At 43.4% G+C, this 15,164-nt stretch overlaps 9 pseudogenes; all 9 read right to left on the minus strand.

The window, feature by feature from the left end:
* Positions 1-432: 432 nt before the first annotated feature.
* LOC130332932 (U2 spliceosomal RNA) lies at positions 433-699 on the minus strand (annotated as a pseudogene).
* Positions 700-2,172: 1,473 nt separating this feature from the next.
* On the minus strand, positions 2,173-2,436 carry LOC130332802 (U2 spliceosomal RNA; annotated as a pseudogene).
* A 1,456-nt stretch (positions 2,437-3,892) lies between these two features.
* On the minus strand, positions 3,893-4,156 carry LOC130332877 (U2 spliceosomal RNA; annotated as a pseudogene).
* A 1,476-nt stretch (positions 4,157-5,632) lies between these two features.
* LOC130332933 (U2 spliceosomal RNA) lies at positions 5,633-5,896 on the minus strand (annotated as a pseudogene).
* A 1,476-nt stretch (positions 5,897-7,372) lies between these two features.
* Positions 7,373-7,636, minus strand: LOC130332935 (U2 spliceosomal RNA; annotated as a pseudogene).
* A 1,469-nt stretch (positions 7,637-9,105) lies between these two features.
* Positions 9,106-9,369, minus strand: LOC130332878 (U2 spliceosomal RNA; annotated as a pseudogene).
* Positions 9,370-10,845: 1,476 nt separating this feature from the next.
* LOC130332936 (U2 spliceosomal RNA) lies at positions 10,846-11,109 on the minus strand (annotated as a pseudogene).
* A 1,480-nt stretch (positions 11,110-12,589) lies between these two features.
* LOC130332937 (U2 spliceosomal RNA) lies at positions 12,590-12,853 on the minus strand (annotated as a pseudogene).
* A 1,469-nt stretch (positions 12,854-14,322) lies between these two features.
* On the minus strand, positions 14,323-14,586 carry LOC130332880 (U2 spliceosomal RNA; annotated as a pseudogene).
* Positions 14,587-15,164: the final 578 nt, after the last annotated feature.

A 15,164-nucleotide genomic window follows, 5' to 3' on the forward strand; every position in this document is an offset into this window, starting at 1 on the left:
CAACATTGGTTGTGAGCAGCAGTTTCTAAAAACAAATGCCTCATGGCGGATTTCCCATCCATCAATGGATGGTAAATTTTGTTTTTATCATTCACTGACCACAGAAACCAATGCATGGTCAAGCAACAGCAATGACACACCCTTGTGTATAGGCATGAGACCCTCATGTCATTTAACAGGATTCAGCACCACCCACAAGACAGCTACCTGTCATGTCATGTCAAACCTGCACAGGTGTGCTAGATTATTATTATTTAGTTTTATTTTATTTTTTTACACCAATCAGTGTGCAAACATGGTCATTAAAACGCTAAATGAATAGACGTTCATAAACCAGTCAGTGCAACTCATCATTTTGGTCTCCAATTCTCAAACTCAAATTCTCACCCACGGAGGATTAAATGAGAATCTTTCTTGTTTAACACTGGAATGGGGTGGTGCACTGTTCACTACCCGAAGATACTGCCACATCGGGTCAATGCATAGGGCGACAGAAGCAAGCTTCCAAATCAGCTCCCTTTCTCAAAAATCCATTTAATTTATGGTCCCCAGATAGGGAACGTATGTATCAGTATGTGCTCACAAGTCACCCAAGTGCAAGTATTCACACAAAAAAAAACGTGCCTCAGGATGCGATCTGTCGCAAGATCCTTTCTTTTTTTACACTACTTGATCTAAGCCAAAAGGCCTAGAGGGGATAACCGGGAAAGGGGTGGACCCAACCATGTCCCCTTCATGAGCACTCACATTACTCATAGGAATGGAAGGAAGGCTGGCAGCCAACCAGCCTCCCATACACTTTCTGGGTGGGTGGCAGTCAGCCACCCATACATACATACAGCACAGGCTAAACCCACATCATCACTTAAAAAAAGGACAGGCGACCATTGCACTCTGATGGAGCATTTAGCAATGCAATCCATAGCCTGGCTTTTGCCTGAACCCCCATCACTCCTCCTCTTGCATATAAGACAATATTTCAGATCTGCATATGAAAACAACACGCCTACCTTTGTTGCACATAGCTGCCTGCCTGTCTCTAGTTACCCCACTGGCTGTAGCTGCGTCCCTTCCGACATGGAATAACACCAACTGTAACGATAAACTGAAAATTAACAGTATAAACCTGCATCATTTTGGACTCTGGTATTTGCTGAATCCGGGTGACCTGACAATCGATGGTGGTGCCGCTGGTGATTCTGGCCTTCTTGGAATCTGTTGGGCCTATGTGTTAGCTCACACATCACTTGGGTATCCATGGTAACTACCACAACATGGTCATCTGCAGTTTACATCTAGCCCGTGGCATTGAATGGCATTTTAAAAGTGCTAAGGGTCCTGGTGCAATAATCCTCCCATGAGGATCAGCCTCAACGGCTTTGTAGATTGCACTCATGTCAGCAACTCCATATACATTTTTTTTTCTTCATGCTTCTTTCTTCATCCTTTTTTCTTTCTGTCATTCAGACTTTCATTCATTCGATCTCTCTCACTCACTTGCTTTAACTCATTTGTTCTCACTCACTCACTCACTCACTCAATCACTCACTCACTCATTCACTCTCACTCACTCTCACTCTCTCACTCACTCGCTCACTAAGTCAGTCTCTCTCTCTCTCTCTCTTTTTCTTTTTATATATATTTTTTTCCGTCTTCTTCTTCTTCTTCTTCTTCTTCTTCAGACCCTGTCATAGCACTAATGCCTTTCCAATACCACCAGCAGATGGAGACACTCCATTGCAACATTGGTTGTGAGCAGCAGTTTCTAAAAACAAATGCCTCATGGCGGATTTCCCATCCATCAATGGATGGTAAATTTTGTTTTTATCATTCACTGACCACAGAAACCAATGCATGGTCAAGCAACAGCAATGACACACCCTTGTGTATAGGCATGAGACCCTCATGTCATTTAACAGGATTCAGCACCACCCACAAGACAGCTACCTGTCATGTCATGTCAAACCTGCACAGGTGTGCTAGATTATTATTATTTAGTTTTATTTTATTTTTTTACACCAATCAGTGTGCAAACATGGTCATTAAAACGCTAAATGAATAGACGTTCATAAACCAGTCAGTGCAACTCATCATTTTGGTCTCCAATTCTCAAACTCAAATTCTCACCCACGGAGGATTAAATGAGAATCTTTCTTGTTTAACACTGGAATGGGGTGGTGCACTGTTCACTACCCGAAGATACTGCCACATCGGGTCAATGCATAGGGCGACAGAAGCAAGCTTCCAAATCAGCTCCCTTTCTCAAAAATCCATTTAATTTATGGTCCCCAGATAGGGAACGTATGTATCAGTATGTGCTCACAAGTCACCCAAGTGCAAGTATTCACACAAAAAAAAACGTGCCTCAGGATGCGATCTGTCGCAAGATCCTTTCTTTTTTTACACTTGATCTAAGCCAAAAGGCCTAGAAGGGATAACCGGGAAAGGGGTGGACCCAACCATGTCCCCTTCATGAGCACTCACATTACTCATAGGAATGGAAGGAAGGCTGGCAGCCAACCAGCCTCCCATACACTTTCTGGGTGGGTGGCAGTCAGCCACCCATACATACATACAGCACAGGCTAAACCCACATCATCACTTAAAAAAAGGACAGGCGACCATTGCACTCTGATGGAGCATTTAGCAATGCAATCCATAGCCTGGCTTTTGCCTGAACCCCCATCACTCCTCCTCTTGCATATAAGACAATATTTCAGATCTGCATATGAAAACAACACGCCTACCTTTGTTGCACATAGCTGCCTGCCTGTCTCTAGTTACCCCACTGGCTGTAGCTGCGTCCCTTCCGACATGGAATAACACCAACTGTAACGATAAACTGAAAATTAACAGTATAAACCTGCATCATTTTGGACTCTGGTATTTGCTGAATCCGGGTGACCTGACAATCGATGGTGGTGCCGCTGGTGATTCTGGCCTTCTTGGAATCTGTTGGGCCTATGTGTTAGCTCACACATCACTTGGGTATCCATGGTAACTACCACAACATGGTCATCTGCAGTTTACATCTAGCCCGTGGCATTGAATGGCATTTTAAAAGTGCTAAGGGTCCTGGTGCAATAATCCTCCCATGAGGATCAGCCTCAACGGCTTTGTAGATTGCACTCATGTCAGCAACTCCATATACATTTTTTTTTCTTCATGCTTCTTTCTTCATCCTTTTTTCTTTCTGTCATTCAGACTTTCATTCATTCGATCTCTCTCACTCACTTGCTTTAACTCATTTGTTCTCACTCACTCACTCAATCACTCACTCACTCATTCACTCTCACTCACTCTCACTCTCTCACTCACTCGCTCACTAAGTCAGTCTCTCTCTCTCTCTCTCTTTTTCTTTTTATATATATTTTTTTCCGTCTTCTTCTTCTTCTTCTTCAGACCCTGTCATAGCACTAATGCCTTTCCAATACCACCAGCAGATGGAGACACTCCATTGCAACATTGGTTGTGAGCAGCAGTTTCTAAAAACAAATGCCTCATGGCGGATTTCCCATCCATCAATGGATGGTAAATTTTGTTTTTATCATTCACTGACCACAGAAACCAATGCATGGTCAAGCAACAGCAATGACACACCCTTGTGTATAGGCATGAGACCCTCATGTCATTTAACAGGATTCAGCACCACCCACAAGACAGCTACCTGTCATGTCATGTCAAACCTGCACAGGTGTGCTAGATTATTATTATTTAGTTTTATTTTATTTTTTTACACCAATCAGTGTGCAAACATGGTCATTAAAACGCTAAATGAATAGACGTTCATAAACCAGTCAGTGCAACTCATCATTTTGGTCTCCAATTCTCAAACTCAAATTCTCACCCACGGAGGATTAAATGAGAATCTTTCTTGTTTAACACTGGAATGGGGTGGTGCACTGTTCACTACCCGAAGATACTGCCACATCGGGTCAATGCATAGGGCGACAGAAGCAAGCTTCCAAATCAGCTCCCTTTCTCAAAAATCCATTTAATTTATGGTCCCCAGATAGGGAACGTATGTATCAGTATGTGCTCACAAGTCACCCAAGTGCAAGTATTCACACAAAAAAAAACGTGCCTCAGGATGCGATCTGTCGCAAGATCCTTTCTTTTTTTACACTTGATCTAAGCCAAAAGGCCTAGAGGGGATAACCGGGAAAGGGGTGGACCCAACCATGTCCCCTTCATGAGCACTCACATTACTCATAGGAATGGAAGGAAGGCTGGCAGCCAACCAGCCTCCCATACACTTTCTGGGTGGGTGGCAGTCAGCCACCCATACATACATACAGCACAGGCTAAACCCACATCATCACTTAAAAAAAGGACAGGCGACCATTGCACTCTGATGGAGCATTTAGCAATGCAATCCATAGCCTGGCTTTTGCCTGAACCCCCATCACTCCTCCTCTTGCATATAAGACAATATTTCAGATCTGCATATGAAAACAACACGCCTACCTTTGTTGCACATAGCTGCCTGCCTGTCTCTAGTTACCCCACTGGCTGTAGCTGCGTCCCTTCCGACATGGAATAACACCAACTGTAACGATAAACTGAAAATTAACAGTATAAACCTGCATCATTTTGGACTCTGGTATTTGCTGAATCCGGGTGACCTGACAATCGATGGTGGTGCCGCTGGTGATTCTGGCCTTCTTGGAATCTGTTGGGCCTATGTGTTAGCTCACACATCACTTGGGTATCCATGGTAACTACCACAACATGGTCATCTGCAGTTTACATCTAGCCCGTGGCATTGAATGGCATTTTAAAAGTGCTAAGGGTCCTGGTGCAATAATCCTCCCATGAGGATCAGCCTCAACGGCTTTGTAGATTGCACTCATGTCAGCAACTCCATATACATTTTTTTTTCTTCATGCTTCTTTCTTCATCCTTTTTTCTTTCTGTCATTCAGACTTTCATTCATTCGATCTCTCTCACTCACTTGCTTTAACTCATTTGTTCTCACTCACTCACTCACTCACTCAATCACTCACTCACTCATTCACTCTCACTCACTCTCACTCTCTCACTCACTCGCTCACTAAGTCAGTCTCTCTCTCTCTCTCTCTTTTTCTTTTTATATATATTTTTTTCCGTCTTCTTCTTCTTCTTCTTCTTCTTCTTCTTCAGACCCTGTCATAGCACTAATGCCTTTCCAATACCACCAGCAGATGGAGACACTCCATTGCAACATTGGTTGTGAGCAGCAGTTTCTAAAAACAAATGCCTCATGGCGGATTTCCCATCCATCAATGGATGGTAAATTTTGTTTTTATCATTCACTGACCACAGAAACCAATGCATGGTCAAGCAACAGCAATGACACACCCTTGTGTATAGGCATGAGACCCTCATGTCATTTAACAGGATTCAGCACCACCCACAAGACAGCTACCTGTCATGTCATGTCAAACCTGCACAGGTGTGCTAGATTATTATTATTTAGTTTTATTTTATTTTTTTACACCAATCAGTGTGCAAACATGGTCATTAAAACGCTAAATGAATAGACGTTCATAAACCAGTCAGTGCAACTCATCATTTTGGTCTCCAATTCTCAAACTCAAATTCTCACCCACGGAGGATTAAATGAGAATCTTTCTTGTTTAACACTGGAATGGGGTGGTGCACTGTTCACTACCCGAAGATACTGCCACATCGGGTCAATGCATAGGGCGACAGAAGCAAGCTTCCAAATCAGCTCCCTTTCTCAAAAATCCATTTAATTTATGGTCCCCAGATAGGGAACGTATGTATCAGTATGTGCTCACAAGTCACCCAAGTGCAAGTATTCACACAAAAAAAAACGTGCCTCAGGATGCGATCTGTCGCAAGATCCTTTCTTTTTTTACACTTGATCTAAGCCAAAAGGCCTAAAGGGGATAACCGGGAAAGGGGTGGACCCAACCATGTCCCCTTCATGAGCACTCACATTACTCATAGGAATGGAAGGAAGGCTGGCAGCCAACCAGCCTCCCATACACTTTCTGGGTGGGTGGCAGTCAGCCACCCATACATACATACAGCACAGGCTAAACCCACATCATCACTTAAAAAAAGGACAGGCGACCATTGCACTCTGATGGAGCATTTAGCAATGCAATCCATAGCCTGGCTTTTGCCTGAACCCCCATCACTCCTCCTCTTGCATATAAGACAATATTTCAGATCTGCATATGAAAACAACACGCCTACCTTTGTTGCACATAGCTGCCTGCCTGTCTCTAGTTACCCCACTGGCTGTAGCTGCGTCCCTTCCGACATGGAATAACACCAACTGTAACGATAAACTGAAAATTAACAGTATAAACCTGCATCATTTTGGACTCTGGTATTTGCTGAATCCGGGTGACCTGACAATCGATGGTGGTGCCGCTGGTGATTCTGGCCTTCTTGGAATCTGTTGGGCCTATGTGTTAGCTCACACATCACTTGGGTATCCATGGTAACTACCACAACATGGTCATCTGCAGTTTACATCTAGCCCGTGGCATTGAATGGCATTTTAAAAGTGTTAAGGGTCCTGGTGCACTAATCCTCCCATGAGGATCAGCCTCAACGGCTTTGTAGATTGCACTCATGTCAGCAACTCCATATACATTTTTTTTTCTTCATGCTTCTTTCTTCATCCTTTTTTCTTTCTGTCATTCAGACTTTCATTCATTCGATCTCTCTCACTCACTTGCTTTAACTCATTTGTTCTCACTCACTCACTCACTCACTCACTCAATCACTCACTCACTCATTCACTCTCACTCACTCTCACTCTCTCACTCACTCGCTCACTAAGTCAGTCTCTCTCTCTCTCTTTTTCTTTTTATATATATTTTTTTCCGTCTTCTTCTTCTTCTTCTTCTTCTTCTTCTTCAGACCCTGTCATAGCACTAATGCCTTTCCAATACCACCAGCAGATGGAGACACTCCATTGCAACATTGGTTGTGAGCAGCAGTTTCTAAAAACAAATGCCTCATGGCGGATTTCCCATCCATCAATGGATGGTAAATTTTGTTTTTATCATTCACTGACCACAGAAACCAATGCATGGTCAAGCAACAGCAATGACACACCCTTGTGTATAGGCATGAGACCCTCATGTCATTTAACAGGATTCAGCACCACCCACAAGACAGCTACCTGTCATGTCATGTCAAACCTGCACAGGTGTGCTAGATTATTATTATTTAGTTTTATTTTATTTTTTTACACCAATCAGTGTGCAAACATGGTCATTAAAACGCTAAATGAATAGACGTTCATAAACCAGTCAGTGCAACTCATCATTTTGGTCTCCAATTCTCAAACTCAAATTCTCACCCACGGAGGATTAAATGAGAATCTTTCTTGTTTAACACTGGAATGGGGTGGTGCACTGTTCACTACCCGAAGATACTGCCACATCGGGTCAATGCATAGGGCGACAGAAGCAAGCTTCCAAATCAGCTCCCTTTCTCAAAAATCCATTTAATTTATGGTCCCCAGATAGGGAACGTATGTATCAGTATGTGCTCACAAGTCACCCAAGTGCAAGTATTCACACAAAAAAAAACGTGCCTCAGGATGCGATCTGTCGCAAGATCCTTTCTTTTTTTACACTTGATCTAAGCCAAAAGGCCTAAAGGGGATAACCGGGAAAGGGGTGGACCCAACCATGTCCCCTTCATGAGCACTCACATTACTCATAGGAATGGAAGGAAGGCTGGCAGCCAACCAGCCTCCCATACACTTTCTGGGTGGGTGGCAGTCAGCCACCCATACATACATACAGCACAGGCTAAACCCACATCATCACTTAAAAAAAGGACAGGCGACCATTGCACTCTGATGGAGCATTTAGCAATGCAATCCATAGCCTGGCTTTTGCCTGAACCCCCATCACTCCTCCTCTTGCATATAAGACAATATTTCAGATCTGCATATGAAAACAACACGCCTACCTTTGTTGCACATAGCTGCCTGCCTGTCTCTAGTTACCCCACTGGCTGTAGCTGCGTCCCTTCCGACATGGAATAACACCAACTGTAACGATAAACTGAAAATTAACAGTATAAACCTGCATCATTTTGGACTCTGGTATTTGCTGAATCCGGGTGACCTGACAATCGATGGTGGTGCCGCTGGTGATTCTGGCCTTCTTGGAATCTGTTGGGCCTATGTGTTAGCTCACACATCACTTGGGTATCCATGGTAACTACCACAACATGGTCATCTGCAGTTTACATCTAGCCCGTGGCATTGAATGGCATTTTAAAAGTGTTAAGGGTCCTGGTGCACTAATCCTCCCATGAGGATCAGCCTCAACGGCTTTGTAGATTGCACTCATGTCAGCAACTCCATATACATTTTTTTTTCTTCATGCTTCTTTCTTCATCCTTTTTTCTTTCTGTCATTCAGACTTTCATTCATTCGATCTCTCTCACTCACTTGCTTTAACTCATTTGTTCTCACTCACTCACTCACTCACTCAATCACTCACTCACTCATTCACTCTCACTCACTCTCACTCTCTCACTCACTCGCTCACTAAGTCAGTCTCTCTCTCTCTCTTTTTCTTTTTATATATATTTTTTTCCGTCTTCTTCTTCTTCTTCTTCTTCTTCTTCAGACCCTGTCATAGCACTAATGCCTTTCCAATACCACCAGCAGATGGAGACACTCCATTGCAACATTGGTTGTGAGCAGCAGTTTCTAAAAACAAATGCCTCATGGCGGATTTCCCATCCATCAATGGATGGTAAATTTTGTTTTTATCATTCACTGACCACAGAAACCAATGCATGGTCAAGCAACAGCAATGACACACCCTTGTGTATAGGCATGAGACCCTCATGTCATTTAACAGGATTCAGCACCACCCACAAGACAGCTACCTGTCATGTCATGTCAAACCTGCACAGGTGTGCTAGATTATTATTATTTAGTTTTATTTTATTTTTTTACACCAATCAGTGTGCAAACATGGTCATTAAAACGCTAAATGAATAGACGTTCATAAACCAGTCAGTGCAACTCATCATTTTGGTCTCCAATTCTCAAACTCAAATTCTCACCCACGGAGGATTAAATGAGAATCTTTCTTGTTTAACACTGGAATGGGGTGGTGCACTGTTCACTACCCGAAGATACTGCCACATCGGGTCAATGCATAGGGCGACAGAAGCAAGCTTCCAAATCAGCTCCCTTTCTCAAAAATCCATTTAATTTATGGTCCCCAGATAGGGAACGTATGTATCAGTATGTGCTCACAAGTCACCCAAGTGCAAGTATTCACACAAAAAAAAACGTGCCTCAGGATGCGATCTGTCGCAAGATCCTTTCTTTTTTTACACTTGATCTAAGCCAAAAGGCCTAGAGGGGATAACCGGGAAAGGGGTGGACCCAACCATGTCCCCTTCATGAGCACTCACATTACTCATAGGAATGGAAGGAAGGCTGGCAGCCAACCAGCCTCCCATACACTTTCTGGGTGGGTGGCAGTCAGCCACCCATACATACATACAGCACAGGCTAAACCCACATCATCACTTAAAAAAAGGACAGGCGACCATTGCACTCTGATGGAGCATTTAGCAATGCAATCCATAGCCTGGCTTTTGCCTGAACCCCCATCACTCCTCCTCTTGCATATAAGACAATATTTCAGATCTGCATATGAAAACAACACGCCTACCTTTGTTGCACATAGCTGCCTGCCTGTCTCTAGTTACCCCACTGGCTGTAGCTGCGTCCCTTCCGACATGGAATAACACCAACTGTAACGATAAACTGAAAATTAACAGTATAAACCTGCATCATTTTGGACTCTGGTATTTGCTGAATCCGGGTGACCTGACAATCGATGGTGGTGCCGCTGGTGATTCTGGCCTTCTTGGAATCTGTTGGGCCTATGTGTTAGCTCACACATCACTTGGGTATCCATGGTAACTACCACAACATGGTCATCTGCAGTTTACATCTAGCCCGTGGCATTGAATGGCATTTTAAAAGTGCTAAGGGTCCTGGTGCAATAATCCTCCCATGAGGATCAGCCTCAACGGCTTTGTAGATTGCACTCATGTCAGCAACTCCATATACATTTTTTTTTCTTCATGCTTCTTTCTTCATCCTTTTTTCTTTCTGTCATTCAGACTTTCATTCATTCGATCTCTCTCACTCACTTGCTTTAACTCATTTGTTCTCACTCACTCACTCACTCACTCAATCACTCACTCACTCATTCACTCTCACTCACTCTCACTCTCTCACTCACTCGCTCACTAAGTCAGTCTCTCTCTCTCTCTCTCTTTTTCTTTTTATATATATTTTTTTCCGTCTTCTTCTTCTTCTTCTTCTTCTTCTTCTTCAGACCCTGTCATAGCACTAATGCCTTTCCAATACCACCAGCAGATGGAGACACTCCATTGCAACATTGGTTGTGAGCAGCAGTTTCTAAAAACAAATGCCTCATGGCGGATTTCCCATCCATCAATGGATGGTAAATTTTGTTTTTATCATTCACTGACCACAGAAACCAATGCATGGTCAAGCAACAGCAATGACACACCCTTGTGTATAGGCATGAGACCCTCATGTCATTTAACAGGATTCAGCACCACCCACAAGACAGCTACCTGTCATGTCATGTCAAACCTGCACAGGTGTGCTAGATTATTATTATTTAGTTTTATTTTATTTTTTTACACCAATCAGTGTGCAAACATGGTCATTAAAACGCTAAATGAATAGACGTTCATAAACCAGTCAGTGCAACTCATCATTTTGGTCTCCAATTCTCAAACTCAAATTCTCACCCACGGAGGATTAAATGAGAATCTTTCTTGTTTAACACTGGAATGGGGTGGTGCACTGTTCACTACCCGAAGATACTGCCACATCGGGTCAATGCATAGGGCGACAGAAGCAAGCTTCCAAATCAGCTCCCTTTCTCAAAAATCCATTTAATTTATGGTCCCCAGATAGGGAACGTATGTATCAGTATGTGCTCACAAGTCACCCAAGTGCAAGTATTCACACAAAAAAAAACGTGCCTCAGGATGCGATCTGTCGCAAGATCCTTTCTTTTTTTACACTTGATCTAAGCCAAAAGGCCTAAAGGGGATAACCGGGAAAGGGGTGGACCCAACCATGTCCCCTTCATGAGCACTCACATTACTCATAGGAATGGAAGGAAGGCTGGCAGCCAACCAGCCTCCCATACACTTTCTGGGTGGGTGGCAGTCAGCCACCCATACATACATACAGCACAGGCTAAACCCACATCATCACTTAAAAAAAGGACAGGCGACCATTGCACTCTGATGGAGCATTTAGCAATGCAATCCATAGCCTGGCTTTTGCCTGAACCCCCATCACTCCTCCTCTTGCATATAAGACAATATTTCAGATCTGCATATGAAAACAACACGCCTACCTTTGTTGCACATAGCTGCCTGCCTGTCTCTAGTTACCCCACTGGCTGTAGCTGCGTCCCTTCCGACATGGAATAACACCAACTGTAACGATAAACTGAAAATTAACAGTATAAACCTGCATCATTTTGGACTCTGGTATTTGCTGAATCCGGGTGACCTGACAATCGATGGTGGTGCCGCTGGTGATTCTGGCCTTCTTGGAATCTGTTGGGCCTATGTGTTAGCTCACACATCACTTGGGTATCCATGGTAACTACCACAACATGGTCATCTGCAGTTTACATCTAGCCCGTGGCATTGAATGGCATTTTAAAAGTGTTAAGGGTCCTGGTGCACTAATCCTCCCATGAGGATCAGCCTCAACGGCTTTGTAGATTGCACTCATGTCAGCAACTCCATATACATTTTTTTTTCTTCATGCTTCTTTCTTCATCCTTTTTTCTTTCTGTCATTCAGACTTTCATTCATTCGATCTCTCTCACTCACTTGCTTTAACTCATTTGTTCTCACTCACTCACTCACTCACTCACTCACTCAATCACTCACTCACTCATTCACTCTCACTCACTCTCACTCTCTCACTCACTCGCTCACTAAGTCAGTCTCTCTCTCTCTCTTTTTCTTTTTATATATATTTTTTTCCGTCTTCTTCTTCTTCTTCTTCTTCTTCTTCTTCAGACCCTGTCATAGCACTAATGCCTTTCCAATACCACCAGCAGATGGAGACACTCCATTGCAACATTGGTTGTGAGCAGCAGTTTCTAAAAACAAATGCCTCATGGCGGATTTCCCATCCATCAATGGATGGTAAATTTTGTTTTTATCATTCACTGACCACAGAAACCAATGCATGGTCAAGCAACAGCAATGACACACCCTTGTGTATAGGCATGAGACCCTCATGTCATTTAACAGGATTCAGCACCACCCACAAGACAGCTACCTGTCATGTCATGTCAAACCTGCACAGGTGTGCTAGATTATTATTATTTAGTTTTATTTTATTTTTTTACACCAATCAGTGTGCAAACATGGTCATTAAAACGCTAAATGAATAGACGTTCATAAACCAGTCAGTGCAACTCATCATTTTGGTCTCCAATTCTCAAACTCAAATTCTCACCCACGGAGGATTAAATGAGAATCTTTCTTGTTTAACACTGGAATGGGGTGGTGCACTGTTCACTACCCGAAGATACTGCCACATCGGGTCAATGCATAGGGCGACAGAAGCAAGCTTCCAAATCAGCTCCCTTTCTCAAAAATCCATTTAATTTATGGTCCCCAGATAGGGAACGTATGTATCAGTATGTGCTCACAAGTCACCCAAGTGCAAGTATTCACACAAAAAAAAACGTGCCTCAGGATGCGATCTGTCGCAAGATCCTTTCTTTTTTTACACTTGATCTAAGCCAAAAGGCCTAAAGGGGATAACCGGGAAAGGGGTGGACCCAACCATGTCCCCTTCATGAGCACTCACATTACTCATAGGAATGGAAGGAAGGCTGGCAGCCAACCAGCCTCCCATACACTTTCTGGGTGGGTGGCAGTCAGCCACCCATACATACATACAGCACAGGCTAAACCCACATCATCACTTAAAAAAAGGACAGGCGACCATTGCACTCTGATGGAGCATTTAGCAATGCAATCCATAGCCTGGCTTTTGCCTGAACCCCCATCACTCCTCCTCTTGCATATAAGACAATATTTCAGATCTGCATATGAAAACAACACGCCTACCTTTGTTGCACATAGCTGCCTGCCTGTCTCTAGTTACCCCACTGGCTGTAGCTGCGTCCCTTCCGACATGGAATAACACCAACTGTAACGATAAACTGAAAATTAACAGTATAAACCTGCATCATTTTGGACTCTGGTATTTGCTGAATCCGGGTGACCTGACAATCGATGGTGGTGCCGCTGGTGATTCTGGCCTTCTTGGAATCTGTTGGGCCTATGTGTTAGCTCACACATCACTTGGGTATCCATGGTAACTACCACAACATGGTCATCTGCAGTTTACATCTAGCCCGTGGCATTGAATGGCATTTTAAAAGTGTTAAGGGTCCTGGTGCACTAATCCTCCCATGAGGATCAGCCTCAACGGCTTTGTAGATTGCACTCATGTCAGCAACTCCATATACATTTTTTTTTCTTCATGCTTCTTTCTTCATCCTTTTTTCTTTCTGTCATTCAGACTTTCATTCATTCGATCTCTCTCACTCACTTGCTTTAACTCATTTGTTCTCACTCACTCACTCACTCACTCAATCACTCACTCACTCATTCACTCTCACTCACTCTCACTCTCTCACTCACTCGCTCACTAAGTCAGTCTCTCTCTCTCTCTTTTTCTTTTTATATATATTTTTTTCCGTCTTCTTCTTCTTCTTCTTCTTCTTCTTCAGACCCTGTCATAGCACTAATGCCTTTCCAATACCACCAGCAGATGGAGACACTCCATTGCAACATTGGTTGTGAGCAGCAGTTTCTAAAAACAAATGCCTCATGGCGGATTTCCCATCCATCAATGGATGGTAAATTTTGTTTTTATCATTCACTGACCACAGAAACCAATGCATGGTCAAGCAACAGCAATGACACACCCTTGTGTATAGGCATGAGACCCTCATGTCATTTAACAGGATTCAGCACCACCCACAAGACAGCTACCTGTCATGTCATGTCAAACCTGCACAGGTGTGCTAGATTATTATTATTTAGTTTTATTTTATTTTTTTACACCAATCAGTGTGCAAACATGGTCATTAAAACGCTAAATGAATAGACGTTCATAAACCAGTCAGTGCAACTCATCATTTTGGTCTCCAATTCTCAAACTCAAATTCTCACCCACGGAGGATTAAATGAGAATCTTTCTTGTTTAACACTGGAATGGGGTGGTGCACTGTTCACTACCCGAAGATACTGCCACATCGGGTCAATGCATAGGGCGACAGAAGCAAGCTTCCAAATCAGCTCCCTTTCTCAAAAATCCATTTAATTTATGGTCCCCAGATAGGGAACGTATGTATCAGTATGTGCTCACAAGTCACCCAAGTGCAAGTATTCACACAAAAAAAAACGTGCCTCAGGATGCGATCTGTCGCAAGATCCTTTCTTTTTTTACACTTGATCTAAGCCAAAAGGCCTAGAGGGGATAACCGGGAAAGGGGTGGACCCAACCATGTCCCCTTCATGAGCACTCACATTACTCATAGGAATGGAAGGAAGGCTGGCAGCCAACCAGCCTCCCATACACTTTCTGGGTGGGTGGCAGTCAGCCACCCATACATACATACAGCACAGGCTAAACCCACATCATCACTTAAAAAAAGGACAGGCGACCATTGCACTCTGATGGAGCATTTAGCAATGCAATCCATAGCCTGGCTTTTGCCTGAACCCCCATCACTCCTCCTCTTGCATATAAGACAATATTTCAGATCTGCATATGAAAACAACACGCCTACCTTTGTTGCACATAGCTGCCTGCCTGTCTCTAGTTACCCCACTGGCTGTAGCTGCGTCCCTTCCGACATGGAATAACACCAACTGTAACGATAAACTGAAAATTAACAGTATAAACCTGCATCATTTTGGACTCTGGTATTTGCTGAATCCGGGTGACCTGACAATCGATGGTGGTGCCGCTGGTGATTCTGGCCTTCTTGGAATCTGTTGGGCCTATGTGTTAGCTCACACATCACTTGGGTATCCATGGTAACTACCACAACATG

The sequence above is a fragment of the Hyla sarda genome, unplaced genomic scaffold (assembly GCF_029499605.1).
Source record: "Hyla sarda isolate aHylSar1 unplaced genomic scaffold, aHylSar1.hap1 scaffold_391, whole genome shotgun sequence".
In the NCBI taxonomy this organism is placed as follows: Eukaryota; Metazoa; Chordata; class Amphibia; order Anura; family Hylidae; genus Hyla; species Hyla sarda.